Source organism: Pinus tabuliformis, chromosome 7 (genome assembly GCF_031772625.1).
Source record: "Pinus tabuliformis cultivar Carrire ecotype Pingquan chromosome 7, CPIR1, whole genome shotgun sequence".
In the NCBI taxonomy this organism is placed as follows: Eukaryota; Viridiplantae; Streptophyta; class Pinopsida; order Pinales; family Pinaceae; genus Pinus; species Pinus tabuliformis.
Window position 1 is genome coordinate 1,176,044,937 of NC_142293.1, and position 21,302 is coordinate 1,176,066,238.

A 21,302-nucleotide genomic window follows, 5' to 3' on the forward strand; every position below is an offset into this window, starting at 1 on the left:
CTACTCAATGTAGGTGCATTTGACTGAATTAAAGCAAGAGTAGCATCCCCAGGACCAGTCACAAAGCTATCAGCCAGAAGCAACTGTGGCAAGGCCGGCTAGGTTTTGCAGGATGACCAATTCAGTTTGACAGAATCAGCATCTAGTTCGGTTCTCAATGCAGGGACTTGCTGCCTCGCAGCCTCCTTGGCAAGGCCGGCTAGGTTTTCCAGGATGACCAATTCAGTTTGACAGAATCAGCTTCTAGTTAGGTTCTCAATGGAGGGACTTGCTGCCTCTCAACCTCCCTTGTTAAATATTAAAAATATAATAAATTTTCCCAAAAAAATGAATTTGTCCCGCCACAGATTTTCCATCATTTATTTTCTTCATTTGTAAATGTTTTACCGTCTAGCAACAATAATGATCTGGTCAGATTTTTACACAGTTCTAAATACCTCCAACGTTGACCATGGGAGCATCATGTACAGTGTCAACCTCGGACCATTTGAGTTTTTTATGTTTTATATTTTAAAGTTCTGCAATACTCACGTACATGCACATATCGCTGTCCATTACATTTCGTAAGGAAATGGGATGCTTTAATGGTTAGCCAGATTACAGCGTCAACGCGATTAATGACATTTAGTCCAAAGAATCCTTACGAGTTTAAATGTTCATTACGTTACGTATTCAAGAAGTCAATGGCGGTTGCCATGCAGAATTCCTACTGGTGTTCCGCCACAGACCCTCTTGCGGTGGAAATGGCTTCTTCGTTATCAAGAAAAATGCTTAAAGCTTTTTTTTAAGGAAATGACTTCTGGTACAGTGGTTTCTCCTTTTGTTTATCATTTAAATTTCTCATCAGCAGATATGAACTATATTTAATTAGTTCTCATGCTTCGTTTTCAGTGTAGTTTCTTAATGGGGTCCAATCCTTGAATTTTTAAGTTGAAGGCAGTGTCCAATCCCAAACAAAATAAAAGTCATTTACTTAATCGCAATTATATTAAGTTAGTGTATGAGATGCGCTATCTGAAAATAATTAAAAACTCATACATCTATGTATAGAAAATAACTTAACATTTATGTATTAAAAAAAAGACCTCATCAAACTTTGGCTTCAGAAACAAAACAAATAGCCCTGGATTGATAAAGATATATTTTTAAAAATATCTTTTATAAAAGAAGTCAATGATGTCTGGCATGAAGAGCTCCTCCTGTGCTTCCGCCACAGATCCTGGTGTGGTCGATTCATGTTCTCGCACTAGCTGCTTCACTGCAGGTTGACCTATATTCATACTGTAGCGCAGATGGAGGAAGATATCGCTTTATAATTGTTGAAAGGGCAGTTGATAAAGTAAAATCAATATAGAACTCAAAACAAACTCTTCTTTTTTAATAATTTTATTTTGCGAACAGAAAAATGTCAAGGATTTCTTCTTTTAACGAAAACCGGCTTCTGTTATAGACGTTTCTGCTTCTGTTTGTTTATTTAGATTTAGATTTAATTATTTTTCTATGTATTATTTTGAGTGGAGTTTTCTTATGTTATTTTAGGGTTAGGAATTTGAAATTTTTTAGGATCAGTGGAGTGGGAATCCCAAGCATGATAGGCATGTTTGGCTTGATTACAATTATGTTGGGTTATGTATGAATGTGATAGTCTGAGATTTGTATATAACACAAGAAGGTGATCTGAAATAAAATGATTTGGCATTTATTTATATATATAAAATTTAAATAAATTTGGGTTAAGAATGTGTGTTTGTTTGTTTGTGTTTTTTTAGGGTTTTAATATAGACTTATGTTTTGTGGGCAGTTTAGCATATTTCTCTACATGTTTTGTATTCCCTAATTCTAGGGAACCCCTGAACTCCAAAAAAAAAAAAAAAGATTTTCAAAGCTTTACTAAATTTCTCTAGCTCCCATTAGTTCCCTCTAAAAAAACATTCCCATACAATTCCAAAGCTCCAGAGAATACTGAAACCATTAAAACAAGTTTCCCACTTCTTAAAAAAAATAGTCTAATATAGAAATAAATAGTAATCAATACTCCCAAAATCCATGCAAAAATATATATAAATTGTAAAATAGCAGTTGAGATATAATCAATCGTAAAATAGCGGCTGATATATAATCAATTTAGAACTTTTCTTTTTAATAGTTTTGTATCGTTATAAAAAAATGTTATTTCCAGAATCTGTTTAAGTTATCCTTAAAGGAAAAGTGGCTTCTTTGCAAAGATCCATTGTCTAGGTGTAAGAATTATTCCAGTTTTTGGTGTGCGGCGTACATCATGGAAAGTAAGAGAAAAAAGTAAGTGAAAAAGTAAACTGAAAACTACGTGATTGGACCCCAACATTTAGCTCCAATAGTATTTTCAGAAGCTCTTATGTCATTGTCATAAATGATGGTGAGTGTCCTGCAGTTATCATAAATGAGGATTTAGGGGTACCTCAAAGAAGTTCTATAAAGCTAAGGTCTCCATATACATAAGCACGTCCAGTGCTTCAACTTCAAGATAGGATTCCTATATGGCGATATCGATGGATGGCCCAACAATGCAGCAGCAACTAGAAGGTGCTAAGCTATTGCCTGCAAGAGAAGCCTGCCTTTCATCGTTGGCAAAGTCTAAAGTCCATGGAGAGGACTCTCCTTATTTTGACGGCTGGAAGGAGTATGATGCTAATCCCTACCATCCAATAAACAACCCTTCTGGAATGATCGAAATGGGTTTGGCAGAGAATCAGGTAGATTACATAACATATCTGTTCATATTCTATCATTTCTCACACACATTTGTGCCCCCAAAAATTAATTGTGCTTCGAATTGAATGATACTTACTTACCATATTTGAAATTACTTGCATCTATCATTCGAGTTGCTGGAAAGCTGGCTACTTGCGCATCCAATGGCATCGATTTGTGCCGAGGAGGGCTTGTCAAGGTTTAAGCAAATGGCTCTTTATCAAGATTAACATGGCCTCCCTGACTGTAGAAAGGTAGAAAATTGCAACTTACATACTTGACATGTTGTGTAACAACTTGAATATTCTTTACTGGTAATTATAAACCAAAAGATGCACTGGAATTTATTTAAGTGTGTTTGGATGGGATTAAAGATTACCGAAAATGAGAAATGGTTAACGCAGGCAATTGCGATGTTTGTGGAAGAAGTTGGAGGAAGAAAAGCGAAAGTTTGAAAGAGATAGAATTGTTCTCAGGGCAGGAGCAACTGCAGCGCACGAGTTGTTGACATTCTGTCTAGCTGATCCTGGAGAAGCCTTCCTAGTACCAACGCCATACTACCTGGGGTAAACTCATTTCTATAGGAGTCATGTTAATGAAAAATGGTTTTAGTAACGCCAAGTTGCGTGACCTAATCTACGTTCCCTTCCTCATATCTCTTATAGAGTAAACTCATTTTTATATATTATTAAGGAGTACAATCACATTTACCAACGTCATGGATAAACATCCATAAATTTATATGAAATATATATACAACCACATTTTCCAATATGGTTGATATACCCAAATAAACTTATATCAATCACATTAATAATTATTACACATATTTAAGATTATTAATAACTATATATATATTATCAATCAGATTTAAGATTATTAATAACTATATAAATATTAACAACCACATTATTTATATATATTATTATATAAATATTATAATAATAATATAAACTCCTAATATATATTAATTAAGAATAGCTAATAAAAATATATTATTAAAATAATATAATAATATAAAATTATAAAAAAATAATAACAATTATATTGTATAATAATAATAATAATAATGGAATATAATATTATATTAACATTATATTATTATAATAACATACAAATATAATTATTATAATATTATTATTATTATTATTATTATTATTATTATAATAAAAACAATAACGATCAAATATTTATTATTTATGATAATTAATAATTATACAAATAATAGCAACTATATTCTTATATATTTATGATTAGTATATTAATACTATTATAATAACAGAAAGTGATAATAATATTAGTATTATTAATTATTATTTTTATTCTTTTTAGGCTTTAGTATTTTTAATATTTATCTTACAGTTTGTATACATTGCGTTAATTATTATTGGTATTTAACATTATTAATAACTATATAAATAATTATATAGGATTATCAATAAGTATAAAAATATTAACAACCAGATTATTTATATATATTATTATATAAGTATTATATTAATATTATAATAATAATATAAACACGTAATATATATTAATTAATAATAAAAATAGCTCATAATAATATTAGATTATCATTATGTTATTAAAATTATATAATAATATAAAATTATAAAAATAATAATAACAATTATATTATATAATAATAATAATAATAATAATATATATGATATGAAAAATATGCATTTCTCCCGAACACACTCCAAGAGAGAGGAAAGAGACACTGGGCGGCGAACCTAGGGTTTGCTCGGCTCTGGCTGCGGCCTGTGCCTGCGGCGGTGGGGCTTCTTCGACAGATTACTGTGCGGGGGCTCGACCTGGTGCCTATCTGCTGAGGAACTCATGCTTCTGAAGTTTCTGCGACCAGTTTCTGTGGCGTGATCTTGTCCTCGGCTCCCCCATTTCTCTCGCGCGGTTTCCTTTCGACTCGGGCTTTGGGCTAAGCGGCGGCGGCATCCACTGGTGCATCGGCGGCCCTCTGCTCACCGTCAGTCCTTCTGCCTTGAGGTTCAACAGGGGTTTTTGGCCTTGCGACTTGCTCTGCGCCGCAGGTAGGGCCTAAGGTTTTTTGGGCTTCTGATCTTCTTCATGGGGGCGAGGTGGCTGCCCCAGTCGCCTCTGCCCCCGGATCTGACCCGCCTCAGCTCGTTCCGGGACTTGTTTGGGCCCCTGTGCTGATGGCTGGGTACATTTTTGGTCCTCTGCCTGTCACCAATGCAGCTATGGGGAGTGTTGAGGGTTCAGTGATGCAGAGTCTGTCTCTGCATCCAATCGTGCCGCTCGTCTATGGTTGTTGCTGATTTGGTTTTGTTTTTTTCTGGCTTCTCGGGGTATTTGGGTGGCTCTCTTTCACTGGCTTCTACGGATTTTGGTGGAGAGTTGAGGGGATGGCGGAGGTGACCTCCCATTTCGTGCCTCTCCCCACTGTCTTTGGACTGCCTTTTGAGCCACATCTGCACATACACAGAAGCTCTTGTTTTATTTACTGTTTTATTAGCTTGTAAGGTTTGGCGTATACGCCTGTTGGGGTTTACACACCCTTTTTATGGATGCCCTCTCTGAGGGCTTTACTGCATACTTCTCTGAAGTATTGGATATTGTAAGTGGCTACTGCCACACTTCTGCATATGCCTTGGCATCTACAACATGTAATCGCTATTATTTTTAATAGAAATTACGAACTCTATTTTCCCCGGAAAAAAATAATAATATATTATTATTATATTATTATAATAATAATATAATTATTATTATAATAATAATATAATCAATATTACAATAATATATTATTTATTTATGATAATTAATAACTATACAAATAACAGCAATTATATTCTTATATATTTATATATTTATGATTATTATATGAATTTGATTATAATAATATAACCTCACATTATTATTAGGCTTTAGTATTTTTAATATTTATCCTAGGGTTTGTATACAGTGGGTTTATAATATTAGTCTTTTTTGTTTATTATTACCTAAGGGTTTAATACTAAAATCCCAAGGGATTATGAACCAACGGGAATAATATTAAATAGAAAGAACTAATATTATAAACCCGAGGAACTAATAAGCCCAACTATTTAATATTATAAACCGATAAATATTAGTAAACCCAACCGATAAATATTAAAAACCTAAGGGATCAAGACGCACAAGGAATTGATATTACAAACACAAGAGAAACATAAAGATTACGATGATTGATATTATAAACTCAAGTTAATAATAAACCCAAAGGATTAATACTAAAACCCCAAGGGATTATGAACTGGAGGAAATAATATTAAACCCAAGGGACTAATATTATAAACCCAACATTGGTAAACCCTAATATAAATATTCGAAAGACTAAAATAAACATGGTTTATTTTCATGATGAGAGAATCCTTGTCACAATGTGACATTCAACCATGGTTGGCCATGGTTGTCTATGATTGACAGTGGTTGACCATGATCGATATTATAAACCTAAGGCATTGATACTGTAAACTCCAAGGAATAATAAAACTAAGTGATTAATATGAAAACCCCAATGGATTATGAACCCAAGGGAATAATATTAAACCCATGGGACTAATATTATAAACCCAACATTGTTAAACCCAAATATAAACACTACAAACACTGAAATAAACATGGTTTATTTTCATGGTGAGTCAATCTTTGTCAAAATGTGACATTCAACCAAAGGACTAATATTATAAAACCAACATTGGTAAAACCAAATATAAATACTACAAATACTAAAATAAACATGGTTTATTTTGACAGTGAGACAATTTTTGTCACAATGCGACATTCAACCATGGTTGACGATGTTTGGCTATGATTGACAATGGTTTACCATGATTTATATTATCAACCAAAGGGAATAATAAACCCAAGGGATTGATATTATAAACCCAAATGAATAATAAACCCAAGGGATTAATACTAAAACCCAAGGGATTATGAACCCAAGGGAATAATATTAAACCCATGGGACTAATATTATAAACTTCACATCGAGTAAAGGAAAATATCAATACTACAAACACTAAAATAAACATAGTTTATTTTGATGGTGAGACAATCCTTGTCACAATGCGACATTCAAACATGGTTCACCATGTTTGGCTACGATTTATATTATAAACCTAAGGGAATAAAATAACCCAAATTTTAATATTATAAACCCAAATGAATAATATACTGAAGAGAGCAGTACTAAAACCCCAAGGGATTATGAACCCAAGGGAATAATATTAGAAGCCAAAGTGACTAATATGATAAACCCAATATTCGTAAACACAAAAATAAATATTACAAACACTAAAATAAACATGTTTTATTTTCATGGTGAGACAATCTTTTTCAAAATGTGACATTCAAGCATGGGACTAATATTATAAAACCAACATTGGTAAACCCAAATATAAATACTACAAACACTAAAATAAACATGGTTTATTTTATAATATAAACCGAAAAGGAATAATGAACCCAAGGGATTGATATAATAAACCCAAAGGAATAATAAACCCAAGAGATTAACACTAAAACCTCAAAGGATTATGAACCCAAGGAATTATTAATATTAAAAAGTTGGAGAATGAAGAAAACCAATAATTTGATATTATAAACCATTGGGAATTAATAAACCCACGAGAAAAATACTTTATTAAAGCCTTGCTTTCAAATCCTTCCTATCAGGACTAAAACCCTCTCATTAACATTTATAAAACCTTCGCTAACCCTTTAGCCACACATATACAACATTTTCCTCTTTAAACCTTGGTTACATATATATTTAGCGCATAAACCTTCTATCAACGCTATTTTCTTAACAATCCATTTAGAAAGGAATTATACGCTTACCACACCTTTTCTGCCTTGGTACGACCTTGGCATGCTTTTCAAGATTTACCTTTTCGATTATCGCAATCGCGATTCTTGTGGGCTTTGTTAACAAAGACCTCTATCGCATCTGATATGCAATAATGCGATTTTGGATCTTAAAACTTATTAACTACACCACATAACACAATCGGGTCCACTAAACAGGAACCTCTATCCTTATCTGGTCCGTAGGACTAATTGGATCGGCGCATTGAAGTGGAAGGGAATGGACCTTTGAATCAGTGTGATTGCGATCACGCGATTAAGTGTGGACTGTCAGATCGAGATTCGGATTGACGATCGCGATCTAATCGTTGATCGCTAATCGCAAAGGTCAAGTACGGAGATAGTGGATATGCGATATGACGATACGCTAATAGCAATAACGCGGCAATTGACGATCGGAGATTGGAGCGATCGCTTATCGAGGGTCGGAGAAGTGGCGCAACGGACTTGCGATGGACCGAGAGCGGACCCGATGCTAATTATAGGTGCTGGTGTATTATTTTTTATGTCCCGGGGTTTTAATGTAAAGGAGCAATGTAATGCTCTCAATAATGTAAAAGGCTCCAATAATAATATATCATTATAATATTATAATATTATTATATTATTAGTATATTATTATATTATTATAATAATATACAAATATAATTATTATTATAATAATATAATCAATATTACAATAATATATTATTACTATAATAACAATAAAGTACAATTAATTATTTATGATAATTAATAACTATAAACGTAATAGCAACTCTATTCTTATATATTTATATATTTATTATTATTATATGAATTTTATTATAATAATATAAACGCATATTATTATTATTATTATGCTTTAGTATTTTTAATATTTATCTTAAGGTTTGTATACATTGGGTTTATAATATTAGTCCCTTTTGTTTATTATTACCTAAAGGTTTAATACTAAAATCCCAAGGGATTATGAACCAATGGGAATAATATTAAACAAAAATGACTAATATTATAAATCCAAGGAACTAATAAACCCAACTCTTTAATATTACAAATCTAAGGAATTAGTGAATGCAACGGATAAATATTAAAAACCTGAGGGATCAAGAATCACAAGGAATTGATATTACAAACACAAGAGAAACATAAAGATGACAATGATTGATATTATAAACCCAAGTTAATAATAAACCCAAAGGATTAATACTGAAACCCCAAGGGATTATGAACCAAAGGAAATAATGTTAAATCCAAGGGACTAATATTATAAACCCAACATTGGTAAACCCAAATATAAATATTAGAAAGACTAAAATAAACATGGTTTATTTTCATGGTGAAAGAATCCTTGTCACCATGTGACATTCAACCATGGTTGGCCATGGTTGTCTATGATTGACAGTAGTTGACCATGATCGATATTATAAACCTAAGAGAATAATAAACCTAAGGCATTGATATTATAAACCCCAGGGAATAATAAAATTAAGTGATTAATATGAAAACCCCAAGGGATTATGAACCCAAGGGAATAATATTAAACCCATGGGACTAATATTATAAACCCAACATTGTTAAACCCAAATATAAACACTACAAACACTAAAATAAACATGGTTTATTTTCATGGTGAGTCAATCTTTGTCAAAATGCGACATTCAACCAAGGGACTAATATTATAAAACCAACATTGGTAAACCCAAATATAAATACTACAAATACTAAAATAAACATGATTTATTTTGACGGTGAGACGATTCTTGTCACAATGCGACATTCAACCATGGTTGATGATGTTTGACTATGATTGACAATGGTTTACCATGATTTATATTATCAACCAAAGAGAATAATAAACCAATGGGATTGATATTATAAACCCAAATGAATAATAAACCCAAGGGATTAATACTAAAACCCAAGGGATTATGAACCCAAGGGAATAATATTAAACCCATGGGACTAATATTATAAACTTTACATTGAGTAAAGGCAAATATCAACACTACAAACACTAAAATAAACATAGTTTATTTTGATGGTGAGACAATCCTTGTCACAATGCGACATTGAAATTTGGTTCACCGTGTTTGAATACGATTTATATTATAAACCTAATGGAATAAAATAACCGAAATTTTGAAAGTATAAACCAAGTGAATAATAAATTGAAGGGAGCAGTACTAAACCCCAAGAGATTATGAACCCACGGGAACAATATTAAGGCCCAAGGGACTAATATTATATACCCAATATTCGTAAACCCAAATATAAATATTACAAACACTAAAATTAACATGTTTTATTTTGATGGTGTGACAATCTTTGTCAAAATGTGACATTCAAGCATGGGACTAATATTATAAACCCAACATTGGTAAACCCAAATATAAATACTACAAACACTAAAATAAACATTGTTTATTTTATAATATAAACCCAAGGGAATAATGAACCCGAGGGATTGATATAATAAGCCCAAAGGAATAATAAACCCAAGGGATTACCACTAAAACCTCAAGCGATTATGAACCCAATAAATTATTAATATTAAAAAGTTGAAGAATGAAGAAAACCAATAATTTGATATTATAAACCATTGGGAATTACTAAACCCAAGGGAAAAATACTTTATTAAATCCTTGCTTTCAAATCCTTCCTATCGAGACTAAAACCCTCTCATTAACCTTGATAAAACCTTTGCTAACCCTTTAGCCTCACATATATAACATTTTCCTCTTTAAACCTTGGTTACATATATATTTAGCGCATAAACCTTCTATCGATGCTATTTTCTTAATAAACCATTCACAAAAGAAATTTATGCTTACCACACTGTTTCCAACTTGGTACGACCTTGGAACGCTTTTTGAGATTTACCTTTTTTCTTATCGCAATCGCGATTCTCCGTGGGTTTTTTTAACAAAGACCTCTATGACATCCGATATGCCATAATGCAATTTTTGATCTTAAAACTTATTAACTACGCCACATAACACCATCAGGTCCTCTCGATGAGAACTTATACCCTTATCGGGTCCGTGGGACTGATTGGATCAGTGCATTGAAGTGGCAGAACGGACCTTTGAATCAGCACGATCGCAATCACGCAATTAAGTGTGGATCGTCGGATCGAGATTCGGATTGATGGTCATGATCTAATCGCCGATCGCCAATCATAGAGGTGAAGTGCAGAGAGAGTGGATATGCGATATGTTGATATGCTGATAGCGATAAAGCGCCGATCGGCAATCAGAGATCAGAGCGATTGCTTATCGGGGGTTGGAAAAGTGGCACAGAAAACTTGCGATGGATCGAGAGCAAACTTGACAATCATTATAGGTGCCGGTGTATTATTTTTGAAGTCCGGCCATGGGTTCGGAGCAGGTTTTTTTCCTGTATTCATGTATTTCGATAAATGTTGATGTCCCGGGGTTTTAACATAAAGGAGCAATGTAATGCTCCCGATAGTGTAAAAGGCTCCGATAATAATATCTGATTATAATATTATAATAATATTATATTATTATTATAATTTTTTTCCTGTATTCATGTATTTCGATAAATGTTGATGTCCCGGGGTTTTAACATAAAGGAGCAATGTAATGCTCTCGATAGTGTAAAAGGCTCTGATAATAATATCTGATTATAATATTATAATAATATTATATTATTATTATAATTTTTTTCCTGTATTCATGTATTTCGATAAATGTTGATGTCACGGGGTTTTAACATAAAGGAGCAATGTAATGCTCTCGATAGTGTAAAAGGCTCTGATAATAATATCTGATTATAATATTATAATAATATTATATTATTATTATAATAATATACAAATATAATTATTATAATAATAATAATATAACCAATATTACAATAATATATTATTATAATAATAACAATAAAGACCAATTATTTATTTATGATAATGAATAACTATACAAATAATAGTAACTATATTCTTATATATTTATATATGTATGATTATTATATGAATTTTATTATAATAATATAAACCCATAATATTATTAGTATTATTAATTATTATTTTTATTCTTAGGCTTTAGTGTTTTTAACATTTATCTTAGGGTTTGTATGCATTGGGTTTATAATATTAGTCCCTCTTGTTTATTATTACCTAAGGGTTTAATACTAAAATGCTAAGGGATTATGAACCAACAGGAATAATATTAAACAAAAAGGATTAATATTATAAACCTAAGGAACTAATAAACCCCACTCTTTAATATTATAAACCTAAGGAATTAGTGAACCCAACGGATAAATATTAAAAAGCTAAGGGATAAAGAAGCACAAGGAATTGATATTACAAACACAAGAGAAACATAAAGAGTACGATGATTGATATTATAAACCAAAGTCAATAATAAACCCAAAGGATTAATACTAAAACCCCAAGAGATTATGAATCGAAGGGAAGAATTTTAAACCCAAGGGACTAATATTATAAACCAAACATTGGTAAACCCTAATATAAATATTAGAAAGACTAAAATAAACATGGTTTATTTTTATGGTGAGAGAATCCTTGTCACAATGTGGCATTCAACCATGGTTGGCCATGGTTGTCTATGATTGACAATGGTTGACCATGATCGATATTATAAACCTAAGGGAATAATAAACCCAAGGCATTGATATTATAAATCCCAAGGAATAATAAAACTAAGTGATTAATACTAAAACCCAAAGGGATTATGAACCCAAGGGAATAATATTAAACCCATGGGACCAATATTATAAACCCAACATTGTTAAACCCAAATATAAACACTACAAACACTGAAATAGACCTGGTTTATTTTCATGGTGAGTCAATCTTTGTCAAAATGCGACGTTCAACCAAGGGACTAATATTATAAAACCAACATTGGTAAACCCAAATATAAATACTAAAATAAACATGGTTTATTTTGACAATGAGACAATTCTTGTCACAATGTGACAATCAACCATGGTTGATGATGTTTGGGTATGATTGACAATGGTTCACCATGATTTATATTATCAACCAAAAGGGATAATAAACCCAGGGGACTGATATTATAAACCCAAATGAATAATAAACCCAAGGGATTGATACTAAAACACAAGGGAATAATATTAAACCCATGGGACTAATATTATAAACTTCACATTGAGTAAAGACAAATATCAATACTACAAACACTAAAATAAACATAGTTTATTTTGATGGTGAGACAATCCTTGTCACAATGTGACATTCAAACATGGTTCACCATGTTTGGCTACGATTTATATTATAAACCTAAGGGAATAAAATAACCCAAATTTTGATAGTATAAACCAAATGAATAATAAATCGAAGGGAGAAGTACTAAAACCCTCAGAGATTATGAACCTAAGGGAACAATATTAAGCCCAAGGGACTAATATTATAAACCCAAATATAAATGTTACAAACACTAAAATAAACATGTTTTATTTTCATGGTGAGACAATCTTTGTCAAAATATGACATTCAAGTATGGGACTAATGTTATAAACCCAACATTGGTGAACCTAAATACAAATACTACAAACACTAAAATAAGCATGGGAAAAATACTTTATTAAAGCCTTGCTTTCAAGTCCTTCCTATCGGGACTAAAACCGTCTCGTTAACCTTTAAAAAACCTTCGCTAACCCTTTAGCCGCACATATATAACCTTTTCCTCTTTAAACCTTGGCTACATATATATTTAGTGCACAAACCTTCTATCGGCACTATTTTCTTAATAAACCATTTACAAAGGAAATATACGCTTACCACACCTTTTCTGCCTTGGTACAACCTTGGCACACTTTTAGAGATTCACCTTTTAGCTTATCACAATCGGGATTCTTTGCAGGTTTTGTTAACAAAGACATCCATCGCATCCAATATGCAATAATGCACTTTCAGGTCTGCTCTTTTGTATGTCGCATTACTTATTTGTTGTTGATCTTCTCGCGAAATATCCAACGTTTCACATTGGTTTCGGGTTGACCACATACACAGGGGTTAACAGCCTGATAAAGCGGTTTCCCCACTCCAACTCTTTGCCACGTGTCATGATATGTATGGAATTGGTTGATCAATGCTCAAACCACTTACCATCTAGTCCTTGCCCAAAATACCGCCTAAGGTTATAAACCTGACTTTCCCTTGCGCTAACTCGTGCGCTCCTTCACCATACGATGACCATCGATCTATGAGATCGATGGTTCTCACTCTTTTTCGTCACGCTGTTGATCTATAAGATCCAATTGTTCTCGTATACTGAAAACACACTTCTTCGTTTGTCCCTTTAAATTGACTTTAATTGATTCTTCAGTGTTTTCTTTGTGCTTTTAGGTTTTCTTTAGGGTTTCTTTCTTCAACTGTTCTGTTGCTAGAACTAGGGGCACCAAAGAGTAAAGCTCACACTAGAAACATTTTTAAAAAGCACAAAACTCCATGGATAAGTGCTGGGACTTGAGGGCTAGAACCAGGGGCACTAAAGAGAAACTCACAATGTAAGTGTCTTGAGATGAGTGTTCCGGGCTTACAAAAAATTTAATTTTTTTAAACAGGTTTAAGATCATCAATAGAAATATGTTGTATTGTTCAAACTAAACAATGATTAATAAATTTAAAAAAAATTAACAATGACTAATAAAATTATAATTTTATAACATTTTTAAAATAATGATAAAATAACCTAAAAAGGTCTTTTATTTATTAAATCATTTTATAATAACAATATTTTCATGTGTCCTGCCTATGTTATATAACTCAAACATGAAACCTTGAAAGAAAAAATCGTGTTATAGATAGTTATTAAGTAGGCATTAATATGCATCATTGACTAGTCAATAAGTACTGCTTTTAGCGATAATGATGACTTTGACTTTTACTATGAGCATGAATAGAGATTGTCATCGTATTTTATTAAAAATAATAATAAATGAAAATGATTATTATACATGTTAGATTGATAATAAAAAAAGGAGAAAATTCATAAACACAAGAAGGTTCCGAGAAAGAGATGATATCATATATAAACATTTGAATTTTACATACAACGTTTATTTCATAGACTCCCACTCTCTACAACTAGACATTTCTTGGTCTATCAAGATGCCTCATCTCATTCAATAAATTAACAGAGACTTGAGCGCTTTCTAAACCGAAGTCAATTAATAAAAAATATACTGAAACCCTAAATGTTTCATAAAGTGAACCTTTAGAGAAAACCTAAAATGTTTGACAAAGAGACAATGTCCACCATTTCTAAACAATGACTACGGGTAAAGAAACTCTGATCAATACCCGACAATTCATTGCCGAAAAGAGCTGCGTAAAAACATAGACCCAGATTTCGCCAAAGTCAAGTGGCTACTATTGTCAACCGCTAAAACACTTTCACAGGAGGGACACATGGTAATGGTTGACACAGGCCTGAGAGGTGGCAAAATTTTTAAAGCTTCCAGTTATTCCAGCTCTATGCAAAGATTTCTGTTCTCGTCCTAAGTGCCTCATTATATCTCTTCAGAAGCTCACAGTCCATTTCCGTTTTCTTAAGCTTCGTCTTGAAAAAAATTCATAACATTTAATTAACCTATAACAAAAATGAGTCAATAAAAATGTCAACACAATAGGATATCCATCGGATCAAAAGTTTTCCAAACTATAAATTTGCATAGCAATTGATTTTCAAGTCATTCTTCATAGTTACAGGTCAAATTATGTAGCTGTTGATTCCAAAATGGAACTTTCCATATGAATTTCGACATGCAAAATACAATGAATCAATAAAGGATTGGAGCTAACCTTGATTGTCTATTTTGGAACCACAACTCAACTTGTCGATGGCGGAGATTCAACTGTAAGGCCAATGCATGCTTTTCCTTCTGTGGAAGAAGAAGAAGTTACATCGGCCAAAAGCATGATGAAACACAAATGATATAGCAATAACCTATAAGTGAACACTGTGTATAGAAACTTACACGTTCGGGCACCCTGTTCTTTCTAAAGCTTTCTTCCAAAATAGCACATTGTTCTCTGGATAGTCTAAGCTTCTTCCTGGAACAACCCTCCTCTTCTACATTGTTGAGCACCCTCGACCAAACTCGGTCATTCTCCAACTCCTCACCATCATCCTGTCTTTGGGCTGGAATCTGCATGTAGGTTTATTCTCTGCCATACTCTGTCTTTACACAGAAACTCATATATCGACTTATTTAAATAGGCCATCTTTCTATATTCTTGACCTCACTCTAATGCGATTTGCGCTTAGATCTTGGACCTTGATCTGGCGCTTGATTCGATGGTTTTCGCTGGTCGGATCAACCAACTTGCACGACAAACCACAACCGTTGATCTGCACACGCAAGATCCAACGACTGTAAGGGATTTCGAGTGGACTAGTAGCTCGAGGATTAACTGCCTGAAAAGCGGTTTCCTCTCTCCTCCTCATTGCTATGTGTTGCTCGATGAGTGGCATTGGGTGCTCACCCTTCAATATCGCTCAAGGATTTGACGGCACTCGAAATACCACTTTTACGGTTGCAAAACCATTCCCCGTGAATTAACTCCACACTCTTTCACCATTACTATCCATCGATCTGAAAGATCCGATGGTTATATATTATTTCATTTTCATGCTTCGTAATAGAAAAACACAGAGTTAATCAAAATCGTAGCCTTTTCTATAAACACCATTATTTGTTGCCCACAGAAATTAATTAAAATATTATTAAACCATTAAAAATTTTGGGAGAAAATTTAAAAAATGACCAGAACCTTCTTTTTTCTACGGGTTAGTCATATCATGGAAAATTTATACAAAATCGATTCCCTTCTTTTTCTACAAGCCAGTCACCTTATTTGAATCAAAGTGGAAAAATATCGCGGAAGGAAAATGTGTAGATACCTGTAAGATGAGCTGGTAGCTCTTATTGTCTATCCATTATGAATCCTTCGATCATACTTGATTCTCCGTACCTTCTCCATAGCTACTTCATTTCGCAAACTCTTGCATTCCTTATTTCCTTCATGTAATGAAATTTAACATCAGAATTTAGGAAATAATTCAATTAGACACCAACTACACCAAATTATTAGAGACAGACGGGAGAGGATGGAAACAATTAAAAACGCAATCACTAAGAAAGGGTTTCTCCAATGTTGAAACCTGAAAAAATAGCAGGTAGAGAAAAGGAAGGCTATGAAAGATTTGTCACCTTTTTTACTAGATAGAAGCTGAGAGAAGCCTTTCAAATCTTTAGAGTAATCAGCGCTCGCATTCCAGTAATCCTTCAACAATTCCAATAATAATTATCAAACTCGCGACGATTAATATAAGAGCAAGCGCTAGACTCCGCTTCGGGTTATCTGCATGGAGGAGGCCAATTGAAACGGCAAGTGATGGCTATATGAAATTGAAACTGTTAGTGATTGCCAAGCTAAATCAATGTCTTACATCCCTCTGGCCACGTTTCGTATAGGAGAATTGAAACAGTGAGTGATGTCTAGGTGGAATTGAAACTGTTGGTGTTCCTAAGGCAAATGACAGTGATGGTGATGGCAATTCGTACGTTTCACAACCATTTTTAATTTTTCCACTTCGTCTTAATCATAACAGGTGGCTACTAACAAATGGTATGATAAATTTTTAATCACTCCTTGTAAAAAACTAATTTAAATATGCTTTAAACATATGATTTAGACATGCAAGTAAGTTAGTGGTGTGAATTCTATCAATTGATATAGTGGCAACCACGAGAATATACTGGCATCTTTCAACTTAAGCCATCCAATCAAAAAGATTAATTAAAAAAATTATTAAAGTACCCAAATCAAATAGGAAAAACGCTTATCGACATAATAAGTAATAAGTAACGACTTCAATAATGCTAAGCTTTGTGAGCTAATGGACGTTCCCTTCCTCATATCTCTCATGTGGTAGATAGAGAATGTGAGAGAGAGGAGTAAAGTGAATTTTTTACTCATTCTTGTCCTTCTAAAAAGCTGGTAGGTCGATGTTAAGGAAGGAATCTAACTTACTGACTACACTATGAACTTTAGAGAAGTGAGGATTTCAAAAATATTCCAGAATAAGAGTCAGGTTAATTGAAGTCAATTTTTTTTATTTCAGAATGGATGGGACTGTCGAGCATGAGTTTAATTGAAATCTAAAATTTCACCTTACTTCTGCCCACCTATCAACTGAACTAAACTAAATTACAGATAACCAAAGTAAGTTGCAAATTTCAAAAATATTTTAAAATATAACTGGAGCTGATGCTAAATTCCAATATAATTTTTAACTACTAATTACTGTCCGGACGAAATAGGCTGCTAACTGTTCCCGCGAAATAGGCTACTGCCTGAAGAAGAAATGACGATAGTAACTGTCAATCTGTACGTGCTCCAATTTCATAATATGGTATGCTCTTGTTAATTACAATATTTTAATCCATAATTACTAAATTCGGTCGTACTGATAAAAACAATTGGAAAAATCAGGTATTCGAATCGGTTCGCGCTTTAATATGACAGTTCCAAATTCGTTACGGACGAATCCCGAGCTTCACAATAATATAAAATGAATTCCTAGGGCCACCGACTTTTGAAACAGAATTTAGGATCCATGAGATGGCATATACTGTGAAAGGTTTTCTGTGTGAAATAATTTGGTAACAACTTATGGTTTTCTGTGTGAAATAATTTGGTAACAACTTGTGGATTATAATAGCACTGTATTTTTATTAGAAATTTGAATAAATAAGAAATTACAATAATAATATTTTATATTATAAAATAAAACAAAAGTTGATTTGATTATATAAACAGATAATTAAAAATAATAGAAGATATTGTTAATGGTTGTTACAAAGCACAATATAATCTAGTTTTAGAAATAAGTGATAGTGATTGAGAGTTTTATATATTTTATTCATTATAATATAAATGTGGATTACAATCTGGAATTACTGTAATGTGGAATTTGTACCAAGTTTATATTGGGAACCATATAATCTATGGTATAGTTAGGTATATGAATGAGTATAAAAATTTTCATAATCTATAATCTGTTTTTTATATAAAATTATGTACTTTGTTAAAATACATCATTTTAATTTATAATTTAATAAGATATAATTATACACATTTTAATTTATAATTTAATAAGATATAATTATACACTCTGTTAGAATATATCATTTTATTTGCAACATTTATCATTAGAAATAATTTCTAAATTTTTTTTAAAATTTTCAATATTATATTATTCTATTTCAATTTTGTTAGATCTAAAACTTTCATAATCTATATATTGAAAAATATAATATATTCTTCAAAAATAATTGCACTCTAGAATTAGTTCAGGATTGAATTCTAGACAATTAATTAAATTGAATTGATATTGGAATTCTAATTTGGTAACTACGTTTTAATCTAAATATATGATCACAGAGTTAACTTCTGCTTCTCAAAATTTGAATTCAATTGGGTAACTATGTTTTAATCTAAATATATAATCACATAGTTAACCGCTGCTTCTCAAATGAAGTTGCAATTGAATGAGTCTTTTGTTAATGCAGTTTTGATAGAGATCTGAGATGGCCCACAGGGGTGGAGCTCATACCCGTACACTGCAGCAGCCATGACGATTTTCAGATAACTATACCTGCACTTGAAGTGGCCTATCAGAAAGTCAGGGCTCCAAATATACATGTGAAGGGTCCTTTAATCACAAATCCTTCAAATCCATTAGGAACAATTATGGACGCTATCACTCTAAGAAAGCTGCTTGCTCTTGTGTCTGAGAAGAACATTCATCTTGTCTGCGACGAGATCTATTCGGGATCAGTATTTTCATCACCAAAGAAGTTCACAAGTATTGCAGAAATTTTGGCCACTAATAAAATTTATCAGAGCGAGCGTGTTCATATTGTTTACAGTTTGTCGAAAGACCTAGGACTACCGGGCTTCCGAGTCGGCGTCATTTACTCTTACAACGATACAGTGGTTACTGCTGCTCGCAGAATGTCCAGTTTTTCGTTGGTTTCTTCACAGACACAACACCTGATAGCTTCAATGCTATCTGATACGGAATTTGTAAGAAAATATTTAGCAGAGAATAGTAAAAGGCTACGAAAGAGACACCAAATGTTCGTTTCTGGACTTCGTGTGGCTTGCATCAATTGTTTGAATAGCAACGCCGGTTTGTTCTGTTGGGCGGATCTCAGATATCTTCTGCAATCGCGTAACAAGGAAGGAGAGATTAGGCTGTGGAAGATAATCCTAAAAGAGATTGGATTGAATGTTTCTCCTGGTTCTTCTTGCCACTGTAGTGAACCTGGGTGGTTTAGGTTCTGTTTTGCCAATATGACCGATCATACTGTGAAAAAGTCACTGAATCGGATTCAGCGTTTTATGGAGAGCTGGAGATCGAATGAGCTCTATGATGATGGGAGGGCATATCAGAAAAAAGTTAAAACAACTGAACACAGATGAAGCTAACGAAAATGCCGTTGATGCTGGCGATGGGTTGTTGACGGCGGAAGAAGCCTATCAGTTCATCAGTTTGACTTTATCAGTCAATTCAAAGAAACTACAGGACAGTTCGAAGTAGAAGCGTAAATCTTTATTGATGACCTGCCTTATTATTGAAAGGTAGTCTATGTGTGATGAGTACGTGATACGACTATAATTGATATGGTCATGGAATGGTTTATATTCTTTGTTTGTTGTAAAAGAAATGTTTTCAATTAAATATCCTTTAGATATTATAAGAAACATCTCCATTTACTCTCAATTGAAAATCGAAGGGTTGAAATTTGCATCTCAGTCACTCGACGTGTCAAAAAGTAGTATAAGCATCTCTAAAACCAATTGTTGTTATACTACAATGCAATGGACATATAATCTTCACTATGGCTCTAATTATGTTTGTGGGGGCTTACAATTATGTCTAGCATATATTTATTCTGAATTTTAAATTAATTATTATTATTTATATTTTATAATATTTTTATTAGTATGTTAAAATTTATTTTTAAAATAATTAAGTTTTTAAGATTTTTAATTAAATTTTAATAATATAAAAGTATAAAATAATTTAGTTTTTTTTAATGTGGTATTGATAAATTATGGTATTAACATATGATTTTGTTACAAAACATGTTAACAAATTAAACATCTAAATGATAAAGTAATAAGGAATCTTCATAACGAATAATTAAATCGTAAGGTATTTCTTTCCTAGAGGAATTCCCCTCTTACCCACCTATCTTCACTGTGCACCATTGGATCATTTGTTAGACAATTGAATTATAATCATCGATTGATTTGAGATACACTCGACGTATTTCAATATGGAGTGGATTTTCTGTGAAATTATGGATAGGTTAAATTACAACTCTTGGCGAGCCCAGTGTTATTTCAATTTGAAAAGTAAATACAATCTTCCTATTTTACAAATGGTCTTTTTTTTTCGTCTAGAAACTTGTGGAATTTTATTTTGGAGGAATGTTTTTTCCTTTTTCAAGTTTGTTGATGCTTAAACCCAAAGGTGTTCCTAGGGACACATTTCGCTTTTAACGCCATGGTTATGCACGTCTTGGGTAAAATGTTGGTATTCCAATGCCAACTCTCTTGTAAATGAAAGTATGTTAATATGGAGTGGCTTGTCCTCACTGTG

General features: G+C 32.6%; 1 pseudogene; it reads left to right on the forward strand.

Annotated features, from left to right (window-relative positions):
* The first annotated feature begins 2,516 nt into the window (after positions 1-2,516).
* Positions 2,517-20,116, forward strand: LOC149251643 (1-aminocyclopropane-1-carboxylate synthase 7-like; annotated as a pseudogene).
* The last annotated feature ends 1,186 nt before the right edge of the window (positions 20,117-21,302 follow it).